This window comes from Eumetopias jubatus, unplaced genomic scaffold (assembly GCF_037043125.1).
Source record: "Eumetopias jubatus isolate StellerSeaLion01/CBP00866 unplaced genomic scaffold, mEumJub1_p1.0 scaffold_10, whole genome shotgun sequence".
Classification (NCBI taxonomy): Eukaryota; Metazoa; Chordata; class Mammalia; order Carnivora; family Otariidae; genus Eumetopias; species Eumetopias jubatus.
The window spans coordinates 81,834,404-81,845,353 of NW_028274816.1; positions in this window are offsets into that span (position 1 = coordinate 81,834,404).

A 10,950-nucleotide genomic window follows, 5' to 3' on the forward strand; every position below is an offset into this window, starting at 1 on the left:
GCCTTGGCTGCTGTGGCTGCAAGGGAGGGACGGGCTTGAGGTCAGATGATCCGGGCACAGTGGGGCGGTGTCCCTGGGAGGTGGTGTCTGGCTGAGCAGCCACGCGCTGGGTGGGGGGCTGCCTGAAGAGGACACCTGCTGGAGGGGGACAGTGGGCCCAGGCCAGAGGCCACAGGCACTCAGACTGACAGCCACTGGAATGGGGGGGCTGGGGTGGCGGCTCAGAGGCGCTAGAGCCATGGCTGAGGGTGCCAGGCGTGGGGAGAAAGGCCCAAGAGGAAAGCAGGGGAAGTGGCGACGCCCAGTGTGGGATCTAGGAGGCAGGCAGAGACCCCAGACGCGGATAGGTGTCCCATGAGTGCTTGGCGCCGGACGTCGTCAGTTTAGCAGCTGGACACGTGGACACTAACAAAGCGGCAGGTGGTGTGGCCCAGGGAGGTTTGGAGGTGACAGGAGAAACTGGAGGGGGTGACATCACAGGAGCTGGGGAGACCACGGACGGGGGGGGAAATGACCTTGTGACTTCATGAGTCCAGGGGGGTGGATGGAGCCGGATGCCACGCAGCCTCGTTAGGAGCCGGGAGCGGCCTCGATTGCCTTGAACTTTTTAACTCCTTATTTGTGAAACGGGAAACCTCATTTTATTTCAGGAGTTGGAGGACCCTATAACTCTGTCTATGCTGGGATGCTCCTGAGAGGGAGAAGGGGGGCTGTTGTGTATGCAGAGACGGCATCCGTGATCCAAGGCAAACTGGGCATCTGGCCACCAAAAGGACAGTGTCAGGTGTCCCTGCAAAGGTCAGCACTCTTCGTCCCCCAAAGTAACAGTTAAATGAGGGAAAGATGAGATAATATTTGGTGGTTTTACATGTTTTTCTCCTGCGCATTCTCTGCTCAGAGGCTGAACTGCAATTGTCCAGCGCCCCTCACAGCCACCCCGGTGGACTGGGCTGCCTCCTTAGCCTGGACTTGGGACGCTGTCCGGCCCTCTTCCTGGCCGGCGGTCCGCGTGGAAGCTCAGTGGTGGGTCCAGGAGTGGGTACGTGATCCACTTGGCCTGTCCGAGTTACTCTTCACGTGATGAGCGGGAAGCCAGCCCCGGGGAGGAGCGGCAGGATGCCTGCAGCAATGGGAGCCCCTGGGCCTGACTTGTCATCAGATGGCTCGTGAGGAGAGGGGCCAGTCAGCTGCTGAGCACATTCTTGGCTGTTCCTTAGTTGAGCAAAGATGCATGTGGTCACGGAGCAATCTGGAATGAGAAGCAGCAGGCCTCTCCACCTGAGGACTGTAGGAGACAGCGGAGCCAGGGCGCTGGATTCAATGAGCCATGGTTGCCCTCGTCCGACGCCCTCGGGGCCCCCTAATCTACTGTGTGTCTGTGAACACCCCCGGAATGAGCACGGTTGGGGTCTTGCCTTCAGGGAGCTGAGCATCTAACGGGAGACGAAAGTGAGAAATTGTGATACGGTCCAGGAAGTGTGGGAACATAGCCTCAGAGCATCTCTTTTGTCCCCACAGCTACTAGCCGTCGAAGGTCCGTGCCTCCCGCACTGCCGGGCCTTCCGTGCACATCTCGTTCATCCTCCCAGGAACCTAGTGAAGGGATCTTCCTATTTTTGGAGTTTAAAGAAAAAAAATTGTTTACTCATCCAGCAAATACATGCGTGCCTGCCACGCGCCAGGCGCCATCCCCTTGTGCTGGAAACAGAAATCCCTGCCCTCACAGATGTCCGCTCTGATGGGGGCCAGACTGGCGGCAGGGAGGGGAATACAGGATGTCAGGGGTGCCCGGCCAGGTCCATCGGCGGAGTGTGTGACTCTTGATCTTGGGGTCATGGATTTGAGCCCCACGTTAGGGATAGAGTCACTTAAAAAATAGGGACACCTGGGTGGCTCAGTCGGTTGGGCATCTATCTGCCTTTTGCTCAGCTCGTGACCCCAGGGTCCTGGGATCGAGCCCTGCATGGGGCTCCCGGCTCAGCAGGAGAGTCTGCTTCTCCTTCTGCCCCTCCCCCTTCTTGTGTGCGCGCTTGCTCGCTCTCTCAAATAAAATAAAATCTTAAAAAGAAGAAAGATACGCTTAAAAAAATAACATATTCCATCAACACAGAGGGTGATGGCACCAACAGAACTGATTCCCCAGTGCTCTCCAGACCTTGTTACTGTAGGCGCTCTGTTTTACTTATTTATTTTTATTATTTTTTTGTCACCTCGACTCCCAACGTGGGGCTCAAACTTGCAACCCTGGGATCGAGAGTCACATGCTCTACACTGAGCCAACCAGATGCCCCTACAGGGCTTTTTTTTAAAGGACAGCTTTAGTGAGACATAATTGACATACCATAAAGTTTCCCCATTTGGAAGGTAGAATTTTAATTTTACAGTGACTTTATGGTATTCACAGGCTCATAATCCAGCACCACATTCAAATTCCAGAATATTTTCATCACCCCAAAAAGAAACGCACTAGCAGTGACCCCCTACTCCTCCCCCAGTCCCTGGCGTGCACGAGCCTGTTTTCTGTCTGCGGATTTGCCGATCTGAGAGGTGGCACGTAAACGGAATCGTACCACACGTAACCTTCTGTGTCAGGCTCCTCTCACTTGGCGTCACGTTTTCAAAGTTGACCCGTTTGCTAGCACGGATCGACACTTAAGTGTTTTTCTTGCCTGACCCTCCGTGACAATGGACGGCTTTGTTGCCCGCACTGTGCGGTGGACCTGCCTTTGGGCTGTTGCCACCGGGCGTGGGGGGGTGCTGGGTCTTCCGTGAACACGTGTCTCTAGGACAGGAGTTGCTGGGTCGGAGGGCTGCTCCGGCACACGCTTGCCCGCCGGCCAGGCGCGGGGTTCCCAGCTCGCCCTGTCTGCCTTATCTTAGCCAAACGTCAGGTGCGAAGAGGGATCTCCCCGTGGTTTCGCTTGCACTTTCTTTTCTTTATTATTCTTATCCTTTAAAAAATAAAATCTGGATCGAATAATCGTGATCACGGATAAGATGCGCCTCCCTGGACTCCACCTGGGAGCACTGGAGGCCGGAGTGGAGCTCAGTGTCCTGTTAGCAGCGTGCACCACGCTCGACAGAGTCACTAAAGGTTGGTTTTGTTGGATGTGACGAAGCACATCTCTTGGCAGTGCCTCGTGTTACGTAAATTTTACGGAAATAGTCTCAGACATGTTAAGCTCTTCCTGAAGTTGATATAGCTACCAATTTCTGTTCGGTCTTAGCCTTATCATTTCTAGTAATGTCAGCCTATTTCTCTGTTCAGCTGTTAATGTCCTTAGGTGTTACTTTGTAGTGTTGATGCTCGGATTTATAGGAAAGAAGTGAGAACAGTATGGGGTGTTCCCGCGGGCTTCTCACCCAGATTCCCCAAATGCTGGCATTTTCCACTTTTTTAATCTGAACTGATGGGAGAGTGAGTGCAGCATGAGGCCACTTTACCCCAAATCCTTCTGTGTCTATTTCCTTAAAAACAAGGATATTCAGAAAATAAAAAATAGGGCAACCCTGTTGGGACCCCTCTCACTCTTGAGAGCTGTTTCTGTATCTTCACTTAATAAACTTCTATCGCTTTACCCAAAACAATTAATTAAAAAATAAAAACAAGGATATTCTTGGGGGCCCTGTGTGGCTCCATCGGTGAAGCATCTGACTCTTGGTTTCGGCTCAGGTCGTCATCTCAGGGTCGTGAGATCGAGCCCCGTGTTGGGCTCTGCGCTCGGCACGGAGTCAGCTTGAGATTCTCTCTCTCTCCCTCTGCCCTTCTCCCACGCCCTCTCTTAAAAAACAAAACAAAAACCACAAGGATATTCTTTCACATAATCAGACACTGTGACACAATGCCATTATCTGAACTGCAGATCTGCTTCAGTTTAGCCAGTTGGCCTGTGTCCTACATGCTTTTCCTGTCCACAGGGAAAGGAGTGCCCTGTCCGCTGACCTCAAGGCGTCTGTGGTTGTCTTCAGCCTTGCCTTCTCTTTTGTGACACTTTTGAAGTTTGACCCCATCAGGGATTGTCTCGCTTTTTTATGAATAGACCAGGGTTATGCATTCCTGTTAAGAATACCACAGATGCGCTGTTCCCAGCACATCCTATGGGGTCCGGGATGGCGGTCTGTCTAGTTATCGGTGAGGTGGTCTTGCTCACTGGTCCAGGTAGGAGCTGCCCTGGGTGTCTACTACAGAGTGACTGCTCTCCACTTGGTGACCCACAATTATCTTGAGGGAGACAGTGTGAGATTAAGTGAATACCTGTTTCTCCAAGTTCTGCCCAGTATTCTTAGCATCCTGTTGGGCAAACATTGTCACCATACTGTCTCATGGTGTCTTTACATTCCCCTCATTCCTTCAACTTTTTTTCTAAAAGATTTTATTCATTCATTTGAGAGAGAGCACACACACACACACACACACACACACACACGAGCAGGGGGAGTGGCAGAGGGAGAAGCAGACTTCCTGCGGAGCAGGGAGTCCGACGCGGGGCTCGATCCCAGGACCTGAGATCATGACCTGAGCCGAAGGCAGATGCTTCACTGACTCAGCCACCCAGGCGCCCCCTTCAACTTTAATTGGAATTCTTTCCTAAGCAAGACCATTTCTAACCACTTATTTGGTTATTTATATCAGCATAGACTCAAGGATATTTATTTGATTCTATGAGTCATAACCTGGGAGCTGTTACTTTGTTGCTCAGACTGTTTTAGCTTCAGCCATCAGGAACCTACTGTGGGGGCGCCTGGGTGGCTCAGTCCTTAAGCGTCTGCCTTCAGCTCAGGTCATGATCCCAGGGTCCTGGGATCGAGTCCCGCATGGGGCTCCCTGCTCAGCGGGAAGCCTGCTTCTCCCTCTCCCTCTGCTGCTCCTCCGGCTTGTGCTCTCTCTCTATTTCTGTCTCAAATGAATAAATAAAAATCTTTAAAAAAAAATGAGTGTTTACCTAATTTAGTTTCAGAACTGCTAACCGAGAACACTGCGAGACACGATCACTGACCAGGGTACGCAAGGTATTGAGTTCTGTTACTTTTGTGTTGAGCTATGGAGTATCTAGTAAAAAAGTACTGTTTTCCAAAGCTGTTCGGTGAGTCCTTTTCTTCTCTGCCCCTTAGGTGTAATTGGTACTATAGTTAGGTTCATTGGTTACACTTTGTATTCCACTGTGGCTTACCCACATATCCTGGGGGATTTTTGGGGGGGGTAACTTAAATATATTAGTTGTTGCAGAATTATACATGGTTGTGTAGGGGCGCCTGGGTGGCTCAGTCATTAAGCGGCTGCCTTCGGCTCAGGTCATGATCCCGGGGTCCTGGGATCGAGCCCCGCATCGGGCTCCCTGCTCGGCGGGAAGCCTGCTTCTCCCTCTGCCACGCCCCCTGCTTGTGTTCCCTCTCTCGCTGTGTCTCTCTCAGTCAAATAAATAAAAATCTTTAAAAAAAATAAAAAAATAAAAATAAAAATAAACCCAGATCTACATGGTTGTGTAATGTTCATAAATGTTTATCTGACTTACACTAATTGGCTGTTATTATCAATGACTCACTCTGGGATCAACCCACCATTGGAGGAAAACAGCAATAAATAATATGTAGTTAAAGATTTTAATGCAAAAATAAAACCATCAGAGTACCAGGAAATAAGCTCATTAATTTAAAATATATCAATTTGTCCGTGATCATTTAGCCTAAGCTAGGCCAGAGCCAATTTTTATGTAATCTATGCAAGTTGTAAAAATAAATTATAAAATGTGTTAGCATGCTAATTAATTAACGGGAGCATGCTGGGATTTTTAGTGTACAAATCCATCACAAGTCATTCGAGTTACCATTAATGATTTTATAGACTTTAACATTTCCTTTTGTTATTGGCCCTGTCAAATATATACACATCCAGGTGATTATAATGATACCTTTAAAAAAAAAAAAAAAGATTTATTTATTTATTTTAGAGAGAGAGAGCAAGCCCAAGCTGGGGGAGAGGCAGAAGCAGACTCCTCGGTGAGCAGGGATGCCAACATGGGGCCTGATCCCAGGACCCTGAGATCATGACCTGAGCCCAAGTCAAGAGTTGGATACTTAACCAGGCGCCCCTTGATACTTAAGAAAAAAAAAATCTAATTTTCATCATTGGAGGTTACTTGGGCTCTAATTTATTCTAAAAATTGGCAGATAAACAGAAAAAAATCAATCTCTTTTTCTATACAAATTGTATTTTGAAGGGATAACATAGCCAGGGAGTCCAGGTTTTTTTAAAAAGAATTCCAGCTAAGAAATGCAGAAGTATTAGAAAATCACCATTTTATGATGCCTAATAAAACAATACTTGTTGAGAACAATCCTTAGAGGCTGCTGAAGCCATTGGATGAAAGGTCGATGTGGCAATTGATGACAGGGGGGCCAGCCTGAGGTCCCAGAGCCGGCTACACCTCACTCCAGGTGGGACGAGCAGAGTGTACCCTGAGGTGAAGAGGTGGGAAGCCGACAGCCCTCTGAAAGCTGACCTGGGGCTCAGCCAGCAAAATGGTAGAGGAACACACCACGCCACCCCTGGAGGGTCTGATCAGGCAGATCCAACCTGAGCCACCCAGGCGTCCCTGGAACAAGAGTTCTGAGACGGAAAAATTGAACACTTAGTATTTGATAATACTAAGAAAGCATTGTTAACTTTGGTAGGTATGTTAATGGTATTGTTATATTGAAAATAAGAATCCCTATTTTTGCAGGTGAAATGGAAAAAAGCAGAAGCTCAAAAAAATTAAAAACTTAGGGCAGGGAGGGCTTCTAAAAACTTATATAAATCAAAAAATTCCAAAAATTTAAGACCAAACATGAATAGGCAATTCACAAAAGAAACAAGAAAATATGCCCTTTTTGGGGTGCCTGGCTGGCTCAGTCAGTGGAGTGTGTGACTCTTGATCTCAGGGTTATGAGTTTGAGCCCCATGTTGGGTACAGAGATTATTTAAAACTAAAATCTTTGGGGCACCTGGGTGGCTCAGTCATTAAATGTCTGCCTTTGGCTCAGGTCATGATCCCGGGGTCCTGGGATCGAGCCCCGTATCAGGCTCCTGCTCCACGGGAAGCCTTCTCCCTCTCCCACTCCCCCTGCTTGTGTTCCCTCTCTCGCTGTGTCTCTCTCTGTCAAATAAATAAATAAAATCTTAAAAAAAAAATTAAAAATAAATTAAGATATAGTACTTAAAAAAAAAAAGAAAGAAAATGAAAGTCAAGGGGCGCCTGGGTGGCTCAGTCGGTTAAGCGTCTGCCTTCGGCTCAGGTCATGATCCCGGGGTCCTGGGATCGAGCCCCGCATCGGGCTCCCTGCTCGGCGGGGAGTCTGCTTCTCCCTCTGACCCTACCCCTCCCACCCCGCCCCACTTGTGGTCTCTCTCTCTCTCTCAAATAAATAATAAATAGAATTAAAAAAGAAAGAAAAGAAAATGAAAGTCAAGCCATAGAAAATATTTCAAATCAGGGCTGCCTGGCTGGCTCAGTAGGCGGAGCATGTGACTCTTGATCTCAGGGTTGTGAGTTCAAGCCCCATGTTGGGTGTAGAGATGACGTAAAAATAAAATCTTAAAAATATATATACTTCCGGGGCGCCTGAGTGGCTCAGACGTTAAGTGTCTGCCTTCGGCTCAGGTCATGATCCTGGAGTCCCGGGATCGAGTCCTGCATCGGGCTCCCTGCTCAGCGGGGAGTTGCTTCTCCCTCTGACCCTCCCCACCATGTGCTCTCTTTCTCTCATGTAAATAAATAAAATGTAAAAAAAAAAAAACGATATTATAAAATATATATATATCTGTATTTCCAAATCATACACCTGGTAAAAGATATCCAGAACATATAAATACTATTACACCTGAATAAGACAACCCAATTTAATACTGGACAAGAGCCTTGAGTAGATGTTCCAAGGAAGACTCTTCATCAGGGAAATGCAAGTCAAACCCACGAGACACCACATCACACTGGGCTTTAATCAAAAAGACAGACAATGCCAAGTATCATCAAGGGTGTGCCTGACTGGAAACTTCTTATATCGTCAGCAGGATTGTAAAATGGTACCTCCGCCTTGGAAAACACGGGGAATTCCACTTTTGGGAATCTACCCGAGAGAAATGAACATATGTTCACACAAGGACAAATGCAAATGTTCACAATCGACAAAAGAAAACAAAAAGTCCATCAATTGGCAAATGAGTAAAAGACAATGTGCTATTACTTATACAATAAACAGGACAAAGTACACATTCTGGGCCAACATCACTCCAGGGGGACCACAAGACAGCCTAAGACTGTTGGTTGTAGGACTCCACATTTATAGGTACAGAAAGGACAGCGGTTGCCAGGGTCTGGGAGAGAGGGGCTGCTGGGAACAGGCAACAAGGACAAATAGCTCAACAAAAAAGTTTGGAGTCATGTTTCTACGACTCTACACAGTTACTAAAAAATAATTGAATTATAAACTTTGGATGGATGGATTTTGTAAATTATACCTTGATAAAGCTGTAAAAAAAAGTAGTTTGTCTATGTCATTTACTATTTTATTTGAATGCTGTGGAAAGTTTTAATTCACAGGGTTTTTTTAAGTACTGTGCATTAACATTTATTAATTACCTCGTAGATATTCCTGTGACATGGGAGAGCACGGGGCCCCTCGGTGGTCTGTCCCGAGGCTGTTGCACGCTTTTCAGGTGCATCTGAGGAAAATGTTTGATGCCGTAAAAATGCTGCAGTAAACCTTGTCACCAAACCCCTGCTCCCATCCATGGTGATTTCCTCAGGGTACGTTTGTAAACGGGTCCTTGCTGAGACACGCCATCTGAACACTGTTACACTGTAAGGTGTCTGTTCACGGCGTGCTCCCAGCCCCACGAGCCACCCCCGTGTCAGGTAAGGCCATGCTGTTATCTGCACGCTCACCTCTCTTAGGTTCTTTGCTAATTTGATAAAAAGTTCAAAATAGTGTCACGGCCCCCTTGTGACGGTGCAAACACTAAAGGAAGCACCACACCACATTCCCCACGGGCTGGTTCCCACAGGTCCGCTCTCCACCCCCACAGAAAGGACAGGGGACAGGAATGGCTCAGTGCTGGGCTGGGGTGCTGCCCCCAGGGTCTCAGCCGTGGGGGGCTCTACAGGACCCCAGGGCCCTTCAACAGGACACTACATGGAGCAGAGAGGATGATTCTATGGATTAAGACACAGGCACACATCTAACTGTAACGCGTGCAGTTTAACTTGATTCCGATTCCACCAAAAAGTGAAAGAACCTTCACAAGGCAATCAAGGAAAATACTGTTTGGATCTCTAATGATGCTTAGGACTGTTGAGACTTTTCCTGGTTGGTATTCCAGATGCTGACCACTCCGTAAGAAATTACCCAAAACCCAGTGGGAAGCAAATGCGTTTCTCTATCACCCTCACAGATGGTGCAGTTCAGGCAGGGGGATGGGATGGTTTATCTGGTGCTGTGGGGCAGGGCTTCTGGGTTGTGAGCCCCAATTTTCAGATTAAGAAAAGCCACACCCCTGCCTCTCTCTCACCTGCGCCCTGAGCAGAGGCCAAAACAGGAGGAGATCTTTGGGGGTCCTGGGAGGCATTGTGTTTACAGAAGGGGAATGTGCGGGCCACATGTTCTTTGCTTTTCTTCCCTTCGAAAGAGGTGGACTCTAACTCCCTGCCCTTAAACCTGGGCCGGCTCAAGTTCTGGGCTTCACCAGTGAAAAGCTGCAGGAGTTTGGCTCCTGGCACTTCCTCGTGGGTTCACATGGAGGCTTGTGAACAGGCCTCTCAGAACATGGGCTCTTGGGCGCCTGGGTGCCTCAGATGGTTAAGTGTCTGCCTTCGGCTCAGGTCATGATCCCAGGGTCCTGGGATCGAGTCCCGCATCGGGCTCCCTGCTCCTTGCGAGCCTGCTTTTCCCTCTGCCTCTCTCTCTCTCATGAATAAATAAATAAATAAATCTTTAAAAAAAAAAGAACATGGGGCGCCTGGGTGGCTCAGTTGGTTAAGCGACTGCCTTCGGCTCAGGTCATGATCCTGGAGTCCCGGGATCGAGTCCCGCATCGGGCTCCCTGCTCAGCAGGGCATCTGCTTCTCCCTCTGACCCTCCTCCCTCTCATGCTCTCTCTCTCTCATTCTCTCTCTCAAATAAATAAATAAAATCTTTAAAAAAAAAAAAGAACATGGGTTCTTGGAATCTGGCTGCCAAAATTGCACAGGAGTTGTGCGGAAGGGCCTCGGGTTGGGGCCCCAGTGTGGACCTGATGTGACTGCAGCTACACTCAGCCCAAGAACAGCAGAGAGTTGTGACTCCCTGCTCCAAGCCCCTGCATTCTGGAGTGGTCTCTCACACAGCAGTGGATGCGTGAACAGAGTGGATGACGGTACTGTGGTTGTTGCTTCTCCCCAGAAAGGATCCCCTTCCTTTGAGATAGATACGCGCTCAAATAGTGACGGTGGAAATACCCTCTGATGTTTGCTTCAAACCGGCTGCATGTATGGGGAGGAGGGAGGGCACAGTGGAACCAGACAGGTCCCAGGCTGGTAACTGCTGAAGCTAGGCGGCAGGTGCACGGGCTCGTAACACCGTTCTTTCTACTTTGGTGCTGTGGTGGGCCACCTCCAAGAGAGGCCCAACGCCTCGCCTGCCGGTATTCATCCCTGCGGCCCCTCCTACACCGTCCTAGGGCAGGTCGGTGTGGCCAGAAGAGTGCAGGAGGGACCCTGCTTCTGAGATTCAGGTTACTAGAGACAGCACGGCTTCGTCTTGAGTGCTTGCTGTTTCCCTGGCTCTTGTTCTCTGTCCACCTCCCTCTGAGGCCTCCTCACCTGGGGGAAGCCAGCTACCCTGCTGTGCGCAGCCCTCTGGAGAGGCCAGGAGTTGTAGGTGCCAGGGCACTAAATCACTCCAGCCCACAAAGAACTGAGCCTCCTGCTCACAGCA